We start from the raw sequence: 10,959 nt of genomic DNA, 5'->3' as shown, positions 1-10,959 counted from the left end.
AAATTACAAAGTGCTGCTGATTGCATCAGAAATGTAATCAGTTCTGTGAATGAGATAAGTCCTCCTAATAGAATTATTAAACAGAAAAGTGGCATATTTCATGATGTCTTTTATAATACACAGTATTTAAAAATTACACTCATCATACTTATAAATTACTTTAAATCCATTAAAATAATATAGTACTAATCTGTAGTCCACACCTTTTCCATAGCAAATGCAAGCACTTTGTTCAAGAGGTGCAACTTTTGTATTTCCTAAGAGGGCTGATAAGAGGCATTCAGAACAGACGGGTACAAGGCAAGAGCTTTACTGAAGTTTAAACTAAGGGATTAATAAAATCCAATACACTGGACATTATCCATTCAACATTTGAGAAATTCCCATTTTATCTAACATTACAGAAAGGAAATAGGGATGTCATACTCATTTCTGTAATTACTTCCTGCTGACCATAGGACACTGTTCTCAGGGTCCTGGAAGGCCAGAATGTCGGTCAAAGGCAACGAGGGAACTTGGAAGCATCTGGGTCATACACAAGCTGAAGAAACAGCAATCGCATTGGCTAGGCTGGTTCACACCAGATTTTAGCAAGTTCAGACTCATAGTCATTTGGAGCAGGTTGTCATCAGCAACTGATGCTTGGATGTGTTTGTCAGCCAAGTAGGAACCTGTTAAGATAGATACAAATGAGGAACAGGAGTAAAAATTTGGGAACTCATTTGAAAATTGTAAACTTATAGCCCCAATAATTGAGGGAGGGGCAGAGCCCCAAGACCAGGAGAGAGAAAAAATAACAGAATCCTTTTAACTTGTGAAAAGTAAATCCAAGTTTTATAATCCTGTTAATATTCTGAAGTTTGTATGAATCATTTTATTAAAATAGTTTTAGATATATTAGCATTATCAATCTGCACTGAAATCCATATTGTAGGAAAAGCATTGAACAGGTATCTGTAAAACAGCAGGAGTAGACTCACATCCTTGAGTCCTAGCAAAAAATATACATTTAGGTTAAACAGCGCATAAGCCTGTATTCAGAAGACAACCAAAAGAAATTTAAAATCTTGAGCTTGTGACCCAAACAGCAAGAAGTAATTGCTCAGCTAACTTGACAGAACTCTATTAAAGTTAAACTCTGAACTTCTGAAATACTGGTTTAATGATATGATGGAAGGGGAAAGAAATTCTGTAATAATTGCTATACTCACCTTAAGCCATTATTTCTTATAAACTGTATTTAGATTTTTCAGAGTATCCTCTCACACCCAATAAGCCAAGCTTTTATGCTTCATAAACTTACAAAGTGTATTGATGTACTCAGGCTTTTATATATTTAGATGCTCATAATTCATATCGACTCATAATATAAGCATTTTGTCCTATTATTAACAATTATAGGAGCAGTTAGACTGCAGTTTTCATACCAACCATAGAAGTGATGCTGACAGTCTTTAATAAACATGTTTGGACTTCTCTATGAAAGTCCGAATAGCTAAGAGCTTTAGCCTTGTTATTTCATTGGAGGCCAATCATATAGAACCTTATAATGCAGAGGGCTGCAATATGATGATTAGTTATTAGGACAAAATAGCTCTTAGCAGTTCAATAACCGAAGAGGAGGCCTGGAGCCAGCAATTGATCACACAATAGATTTTTCTTCTCAAGGGAGTAAAACATAATTCTCTGGGTCAATGAAAAATGAAAACACACACACACACACACACATGCACGCTCGCACACACAGACAAACACACACACACACACACACACACACACACACACACATCTCCACTATGTCAGGGTCTCAAATCTCTTATGTTTCATTACAGTTTATACACCCAAGCAAAATCTTTCAAGCAGTGCAAAAATAATGCAATTATACTCTATTTTTCGAGTGAGGAATTGCAATGAATACAAGTAAACAACAGCATATTTCTCATTTCCTTTCCACGATTAAACCCTTTACATATTATATGTGAAAAACAAGCTGAGTTGGGGTGGCACATACCTTTAGTACTAGCACTTGGGAGGCAGGAACAGGCAGATCTCTGAGAGTTCAAGACAACCTGGTCTACAGAGTGAGTTACAGGGCAGCCATGACTACACAGAGAATCCCTGTATTGAAGAAAAGAAAGTCAAATGATTTCCAAAGATCAACATACATTCATATCTAAGCAACTTGTTGTACAATAACAGAGTATAAGATATTTTTCTCAGCCAGGTCTTACTGACAGGCTGTATTTTAGAGTTACAAAGAAAGGACCAATAATTTTATAATTTATCTCAAAATGTAATTTTATTAAAAAAATCTCAAAGGAATCTACATTCTTGATTACTAAAAACCAACATTTCTGTTTTAAAGCCTCAGGGTGCATACCCACTCGTCAGCAGTATATTTATTAAATCATATCAGGAAACTGAGAGCTAAAATGGGTACAAGGAATTAATCATCACCTGTGATCAAGGCATATCAGCCAGCAATAGCCGGGCTGCCATTGTTTTGTTCCCAGACCCCAAAGACCTCACTCAACTATGTGCCTTTCTAAATGTTAAATTGTTCCCTCAAGACTTTCTGCATCAAAGTCATTAACATAAACATCTTTGAAAAGTTTTTACATCCCAATAAACCTCTCCACTGATGCAATAATCTGAATCAGACCAAATCAAACCAAATTAGAAAAAGCCCAGGTTTAACAGATGCCAGCATTCCTGGGAGGCCACCCTATGTCCTCAGTGGGGAGATGGAGAAGGAAGATTGGAAAGTCACATTTGTTCTCTGCAGGGGCGGGGGCAGTTTAAATATCCCATGGGAGTGGTCTTCCCTTTTCCTCTTCAATGGTCCTGTTGGCTTTCTGCTCCCCCTAGGGTCACCCGAGAGCACAGGGGTCCAAATAAACCTGGATATCTTTTAACAAGGTCTGATTCGGTCTGATTGGGATTACACGTGTTAGCAGAGAGGCTCGATTTTAGCAATATTCCTAACGTTTTGGAGGTCCCACTGAGGGTTTGGAGGATGTGTTTTTTCCCAGGGGCTCAAGGCCACATGCAGAAAAATGCTTTTATTGAGAGTGCTCTCTGCCAAGTTAAATCGGCTTCCAGGCTAGATTGGCTTTGTCTTGGTAAGTTCCCCTCGTTTTTGCTCTATGTCAATAGGGTTTAAGGATCCATTCACATCTATGTTTATTGATTTGGGGGCTTTCTGTTTAAGTCGCAGTCGCGCCCAAGGTCTTATCCAAGCGGCTAAGCCCGGTTTAACTGAGGTGAAGATTGTGTGGCCAGGGATGCATACCATTCAATTTTCACAGCCCCGTTTTGGCTCAAGAGATGTCTCAGTAGATGCAGTGTGACAGACTTGAACCCCACAATTGGGCACAGACTTTTCAAATAGGTTATTGAAATTCGATATCAGATCCTTTATTGCCCCTGGATTGCCTCCTACAAAATCTTTATAATTTGGGACTGTCTGACGTAATCTGTCCCAAAAGGCTAATATCTTTATGCGCTAGATTTGGCTTCAGTACAACCTTGACAATGGGATGCGATGCATACCAGAGGGAATTCTTGAGTTTTCCATCCTCCAGTACCTAGAAAATTATTGCCACTGTGGGGATAAATGGACAGAACTCTCATATGTCCATGAATCTGGGCACTGTGCCCTCACTCCTCTCTCAGTAATCAGGGTCTAGGAAAACTGATTCTGATTGCCAGGGTCACAGAGGCTCCAGATTCCCTACCATCCAGGAATTGGGACCCTGAAAGCCCTGCAAGGACTATGCAACCTAATACACTGGCCCCTCCCCCACTCCCTTGACCCCTTACTACCCAACCCCCTCCTATGGAACAACTTTCTCCACATTCCTTCCCTTTCCCACCCCTACCTACTCCCTCCCCAGCCAAACTGGAAGTTTAAGGTTAACTTTCTCCCTATCCACCTTACTCCCCTCCCCTCCCTCCAACTGCACCTATCTACCCCTTTTCCCTCAACCTACTTCTTAGACTCCCTCTACACACTGGACTAACCTCTACCAATCCTCACCCATCTCCTCTCTCACCAGATTTTGCATAACCCTGTACTTCTCTGCCTCTCTGGAAGTCAGCTGGAGCCAATGGTATTATTAAAGTCCATGTTCCCTTCTCCCTTCAATTAGGAAAGCTGTTGAATTCCTTCTCTGCTAATACTTCTGTTAATGTTAAGGAGTTTCACTCTCTGTCCCAGGCCCACGATCTAACCTGGTATGACTTCTATGTCTTCCAGGCTTCTTTCTATTCTCACTCCTGAAGAGGGAAGTAGAATTCAGGCAGCAGGTAGACAGTATGCAGACCAGACTCACAAGCCTCCCCAGTAGGAGCCACGGTCCTGGCTAACTATTTTATTTCTCAGTCAGCACCAGATATTAGAAAAAAGTTTTTAAACATGCAGAGGAAGATCCCAAATCCCCATACAGGGATTAGTGAAAATGGCCTTTAAAGTTTTTAACGCCCAAGAAGAAACAGCTGAGTCCTCCTGACAACAGGCGGCAAAGCCCAAGCCCAAGCCTTAGTAGCTGCTATGAGGTCACTGGGATCCACAGAAGGGGGACAAGGGAAGTCAACCATAGTGGAGATCAGTCTAAGTAAACCTTGCTAGTAGCTGCATCAAATGTGGTCTAAATGGCCATTTGGCACAGTATTGCCCTGGGCCTCCTACGAGGCCATGCCCTCTCTGCTAGCAATCTGGACACTGGAAATCATAATGCCCCGGTGCAGACTTGTCCTCTATGCCATGCCACAGAGGTCCAGCCTCACCAACATTGGCAAGTGAGAATGTGCCAGCCTTCGAACTTCTCAACCTTATGGAAGATCGACATGACCCAGACTTGGTGACTCCCTTATCCCTCTCTGAGCCATCCCAGTCTATCAACAGCCTCATGCTTTGATGCCTTACTTAAAATCCTCCACACTTATCCGTCTTTCTTCAAAATATTGCCTCAGAGATCTGGGGAATGTGATATTTAAGTATTTAATTATTTAAAAAACTTTTCATAACAAAAAAAGAAAGGCTGGCTCCTACCAGCAGCACTCTGTTTCCTCCAAGAAGACAGACAAATGGACAACATCCATCTGCAGTTGCAGAACAGCATCCATCTGCAATTCGCTTCAACTGTGAAACGCTGACCATTGGGTAAAACTGCCTTTCACCTAAACTGAAGACTTCCAGACGTGGACAGAGTCATGGGAATCGACAGCCTAGCTTCCTGGGTAAGGTAGGCCTGTCTTCCTACAGATTTCTTAGCCCACAGGGTCTTCTGGAGCCTGACAGGCCCTGTGCTAAACAGCAAAGGTTAAATGCAACCTTCAGCGACCATGGAGGACCCAAAAGAGTAGCTCTGGGTGCTAACCAAGTGAGTTCTCTGTCATTTTTTAATCAGTAATTCAAGTGAAATCTTATCCTTCTCAAAGATCTCTGACAGTTTGATAGCTGAGAGGTTTTGCCAGGTTGCCCCACCAAATAAAAAATACCTTTCATTATACAAAAATATGTCACAGTCGTTATACAATGTATGTGTCTAAAACTTCTGTTTTTACAAACCCAAGGAGTTCTTGTGAGTTCCAGGGAGCCGAATTAAAGAACCCACCATAGAAAGGTCAGATACATCCCCCTCAATTCCCTGGTCCTAAAATATTTTTTTGTTAATTTAACTTTGTCCTCTGTTCTGCCAATACCCTAAACAGGAACAAGGGACACCAGACATTTCCATGATACAGATACCTCTTGGGTGCAGAGACCAACTATGCCAGGATGTGACCAATATCCAGCCTTCTCTCGGGTTCTCCCCCCACACCAAAGACGACACCCACAAATCAGTAGAAACAGTCTTGAGAATTTGCCGCCCCAATTCCTTCAAACTGTGGTGTCTAATCTCTTGCTTTTTATTATGAAAAGGATTCGGGAATGTTATTCTTTTGGTCTCTGGTCCCTTTAAGGAGCAAGCCACGCCCACTCCCAGTGACTTCTGACTTCTCGTCACCATATTTCTCTCTTTCTGTTCCCTCTCTTGGTGTGTGCACACATGTTTTTGTCTTTCTCCCTCCTTTTTACTATTTCTGTCTTTCTTCTCTTTTTAAGTAATAAATGTTCAGCCTTATGTCTATTTACTATGTCCTGTAAGCCTTTTATCCGCCCACTCCACCCGCCTGCTTGGGTGACTCTCCTGGCCGCATGGCAGCACCAGCCTGTCCCGGATGAGCCACCACTCTGCCGCTCTGCCGCTCGCCTCGGGGAATCTGCACCGCTCTAGCTGTCTCTATCTGGACTAGCAGCTGCAGTCACGCCAGCATTATTTTTTAAAGAATAAAAACATGGACTATTCTCCCTCAGGGTTTTGCGGACAGCCCCCATTTCTTTGGCCAAGCTTTGGCTAAAGATCTCTCCAACTTTGACCCAGGTCCTAGCACAGTCCTCCAGTATGTTGATGATCTTCTCTGCATTCCTACATTGTCTTTGTCCCAACAGGCCACCTCTGCACTCCTGAACTCCCTCAGATCCCTGGTATACCGAGTCTGGCCAACTAAGGCTCTGCTGTGTTGTCCTACAGTGGTATATTTGAGTGTGCAACTTAGCCTAGAGTCTAAGACCCTCACCTCTGACAGGGTACAGGTCCTGCGGGATTTACAGCCCCAAACCACAGATGTTCAAATCCTCTCATTTTTGGGGCCTACCAGGGTTATTCCATCATTGGATCCCTTACTTTACCATTACAGCCAAGCCTCTGTATCAGGCACCCAGACAGACCCCCATGCGGCCTGTCACTCACCCGACCATCATCCACCACCGCTTCTCTATACTGTGAGATGCCATTCTAACAGCCCCTGCTTTTGGTCTTCCAGACCCCATGAAGGTTATCATCTCTATACAGATAAGAGGTCAGAGTGCCCATGAGAGTTCTAAGAGAACAGGTTGGGCATTCGAATCGGGCTGTTGCCTTTTTATCCAAACAGCTGGACCTCACCTTCTGTGAATGGAAACCGTGCCTGAGAACCCTGGCAGCAGCAGCTGAACTCACTTGGGAAGTTTTCAGGTTCACTTTGTCCAGGCCAATCAAGGTATATTCCACCCACTGCCTCTCAGAACTTCTGAGATACTCCTCTCTCTCTCTCTCTCTCTCTCTCTCTCTCTCTCTCTCTCTCTCTCTTTTTCTCTTGGCTTGGGCCTTCACAAGTCCAGGTTTTTCACTTACTGTTTTTAGAAAATAACAAAATTACTTTGGCCTCCAGCCCTGCCCTAAACCCCACAACACTCCTTCCTGTTTCCTCCCTGTCTGGTACCTTCACTCACCCTTGCACAGAGGCTGTAAAAGCTTTAAACTCACCACGACCAGGTTGTCTATACCAGCACTAACAGATTCCCCAACTCACCCTGTTTGTTTTTGGAAGTTACCTCATAGACAAATCACTTCCACTAACACAGTTGAAGCCAACCACCTGCCAATGGGATCCTCCTCACAAAAGGCCAAAATAATTGCTTTGACAAGGGCACTCCAAATAGCCAATGGCCAATGGGCTAAAATCTATACTGACTCTAAATATGTCTTCTTAATAGGCCATACTCATTCTGCACTCTGTAAGGAAAGGGGCTTCCTTACTCTCAAGGGCACTCCCATAGTTAATGGACCCCTTATAGCCAGCCTCTTGGAGACCCTCCAACTCCCTACAGAAGCATCCATTATTCACTGTTGGGGACACCAATCCTCCAAGGACCCAGTGGCCTTAGGCAATGCCAAGGCTGACTCAGTAGCCCCAGGGCTGGCCTTCAACTGCTCTGATTCCACGGAACATACATTGTTCTTAACTCCTTCCTATCAACCCTGTTACCAATCAAAAGAGAGGGATGAGCTCATAAAAAGGGAGGGGACAAAAAAAGGATGGATGGTTCTATTTAACTATCCATCTCATCCTTCCTCAAGACCAGGCATCGTCGATCATTTCCGACATCCACCAGAACTTACACATAGTCCCCAAAGCACTGTTCAGCTTCTGGGAGCCCCTCTTCTTAGAGCCATAAAACTCTGAGATCATATTTCACAGGTTCACTCCTCCTGTCAGGCATGTGCCCAGGCGAGCCCACAGAGGGCTCTCCACATACATCAGTCTCTACACCAGCTTTGTGAATGCCACAGGTTGATTTTACCAATATGCTGACTCATAACAAACTTCGTTATCTCCTAACACTTGTGGACACTTTTACAGAATGGATAAAAGTGTTTCCGGCCTCCAGGGAAATGGCAGATGTGGTGGCTCAGGTACTCCTGGACCACATCATCCTCAGTTTGGCGTACCATGGACCATCCAGATGGACAATGGACCAGCCTTCACTTCCAGGGTCATAGAGCTTGTGTCAGAAGCTCTCTGCATCTCCTGGAAATTCCACATCCCCTACCATCCATAATCCTTGGGAAAAGTGGGAAGGGTCAATGGACTCATAAAACAACAGCTAATCAGGCTCTCCATTGAACTCAGGTTATCTCGGCCCTCCCTTCTCCCCATTGCCCTAACTCACCTCAGGGCCAGCCCACATTCTCTTATGGACCTGAGCCCTTTTGAGCAGCTTTATGGCTGTCCCTTTCTTCTTAACCATCACCTCCCAGACCAAACTCCTCCACTATCAGGCTATGTCCCCTACCTCTCCCTTCTGAGATTCCCTTCTCCCTTCACATGCTGACAGTTGTCTCTTTGCCCCCACACCAGTGAACCCTAATGCCCTTAAACCTGCCTGGCTCTCCACAAGGGACAGAGTACTCCTCAACAGCTAGCACTTAGGTCTCTTGAACCTCGATGGATAGCACCTCATATGGTAATCCTCAGCATCCCCTTGGTTGCCAAGCTCCTGGGACATCCTTGCTGGTACCATCTCTCCAGGCTCAAGCGGGGACCTACTCAGGACAGTTGGTCTGTCCAGCAGTTAGGACTTTCCACCCTCTGGTTTTCCAAGATGCCACAATGAAGGGTTTATCTGCTCCTCATCCTGGCACACTCTCCTTTGGTGATACAAACAAGATGGGTAATAATAATATTTTTTTCTCCTAGTCACCTGCCTTCTCATCTTCCTCAAGGAACAGATGCCTGGCATCTCCAGGATACAGTGAACAGGATGTCTTTTCAGCCACACCTCTCACTTAGCACCAACACCCAGCTATCCCCTCCCCACATCACCCCCACATCCACAGGAAGTATTCGGACTTAAGTCAATGCCTCTTCATCCAAAGAGAACCTAAAATTATGGTCATAAATGTCACCTCAGCTTCCTGTCATATCTTCTTTTAAGGGTCTGGAATGTAATCCCAGCCACTGGCATCCATCTTTGGAAGCGCCCTCCCCTGAGCCCACCAAATCTTGACCCTCCCCAGGAAAGGTCAAGATCACTCCCACAGGCTATTTAAACTGCTCCCCAGAAAACATATGCATGGTCTTACCTCTTCCTCTTTGGTGGTTTTGGTTAGCTTTCCATTCTCCCCTCAGGCCACCCAAGAGTACAGATGTCTAATTAAATCTGGATATCTTTTAATTCGGTCTGGTTTGGTCTGATTGGGATTATTTGCTTCGGTGGAGAGGCTCATTTTCAGGAAGATTCCTAACAGTCTTGAGCATCTCTGAGGAGGGGCCACTGTTTGAGGGGCTTTCTCAGAGGTGGACTCCCAGGAGAGGAGGCTTAGAATGGAACTTTCCACCCAAACATTCCAGACCTTTTGGGTATAGGGATGACAGAGGCTGGAGTGAAGCCATAAGCCAAACAATCTTAACCTAACTTTACCAACAATCTATATGTTTAAATTCTTTCCAAGGGTGTTGGTTGAATCATTCATCTGCTCCAGCAGCAATGCTTGGAAAAAGTCAATAATTATTATTCTGAGTAACAGTAACACTGTCCAGTGAGGGGCTAGAAAGTGCCTGAGAGTTTTCATGCCAACCATAGATAATGAGGGACATGGTGATCATGAGGGTAATAAGAAGAGCTACGGACAATAACAGCGTGAGGTCCTCAGGACACACAGTTCTAGGGTTCAGCTTCTCCAAAGCTCATCAGCTTGTTTATGCTGACTGCCAGGTCTCATCCCATGAATTCCAAAACTGTTTGCTGTTCCCATCCCATGGCTTCCCAACACTGTAACTCCAGTTTCAAGGGATCCAATATTCTCTTCTGACCTTCAAAGGACAGTTACAAACTACACAAGCATAAATGCTTCAAACTCTCAAGTACATAAAATATTTTCTCAAAGTAAGATCTACGAGTAGTGAGTGGCAAACCAGAACCAGAAATGCTATATGAGACTTCTGTAAACAAGTAGACGATGTACTTTGTTAAGAAAAAGATGGACTTTGTATATTCTTTCTGATAGAGTTTCTTGGGTTCCAGGCTAGCCTCCATGTAAGGAACAGAGGGTAACCTTCAACTCCTGGGCTCCTGCCACAACCTTCCAAATCATAGGATGACAAAACTGTCCCAGTACAATCTCTTCATGTGATGCCAAGGCTCAGACCCAGGGCTCTATGCAGTTGGGTGCACACTCTTCCATCTGAATATGCCTTCACTTCACACATCTGCTCTTCTTCAGTTGTTGTGGATGCTGCTGGTTACCCATTGAATAATAGCATCTTCAGAAACACAGAGAGACTAAAATAATCTCCACTCCTTTAGAAATCTGACGTCTGGGAGCTTTCTTGTCTCTGTGCTCTAGACCCCTGGTCTATTCTGAGAATCTACCAATACAGATTCCTGGCCCATGGTGTAATCTCTGAACTTAGCAGGGTATAGAAAGAGCTGGTGATAGCTAATCTTTTACTCAGTGAACTTAGTGAATGTACAAATTTGGGATGCTAGAAATTAGAGTGCTCACTAAATATCATGGAGCTGTTGATGTTGGAAATGGAAGAGTGAAAAGGGGGGACTGGGTTCCAAAAGTGTCATGGTCTGGTGGAAGC

This window comes from Myodes glareolus, chromosome 1, assembly GCF_982192425.1.
Source record: "Myodes glareolus chromosome 1, mMyoGla1.1, whole genome shotgun sequence".
NCBI lineage: Eukaryota > Metazoa > Chordata > Mammalia > Rodentia > Cricetidae > Myodes > Myodes glareolus.
Note: the sequence above shows the minus strand (reverse complement) of the source record.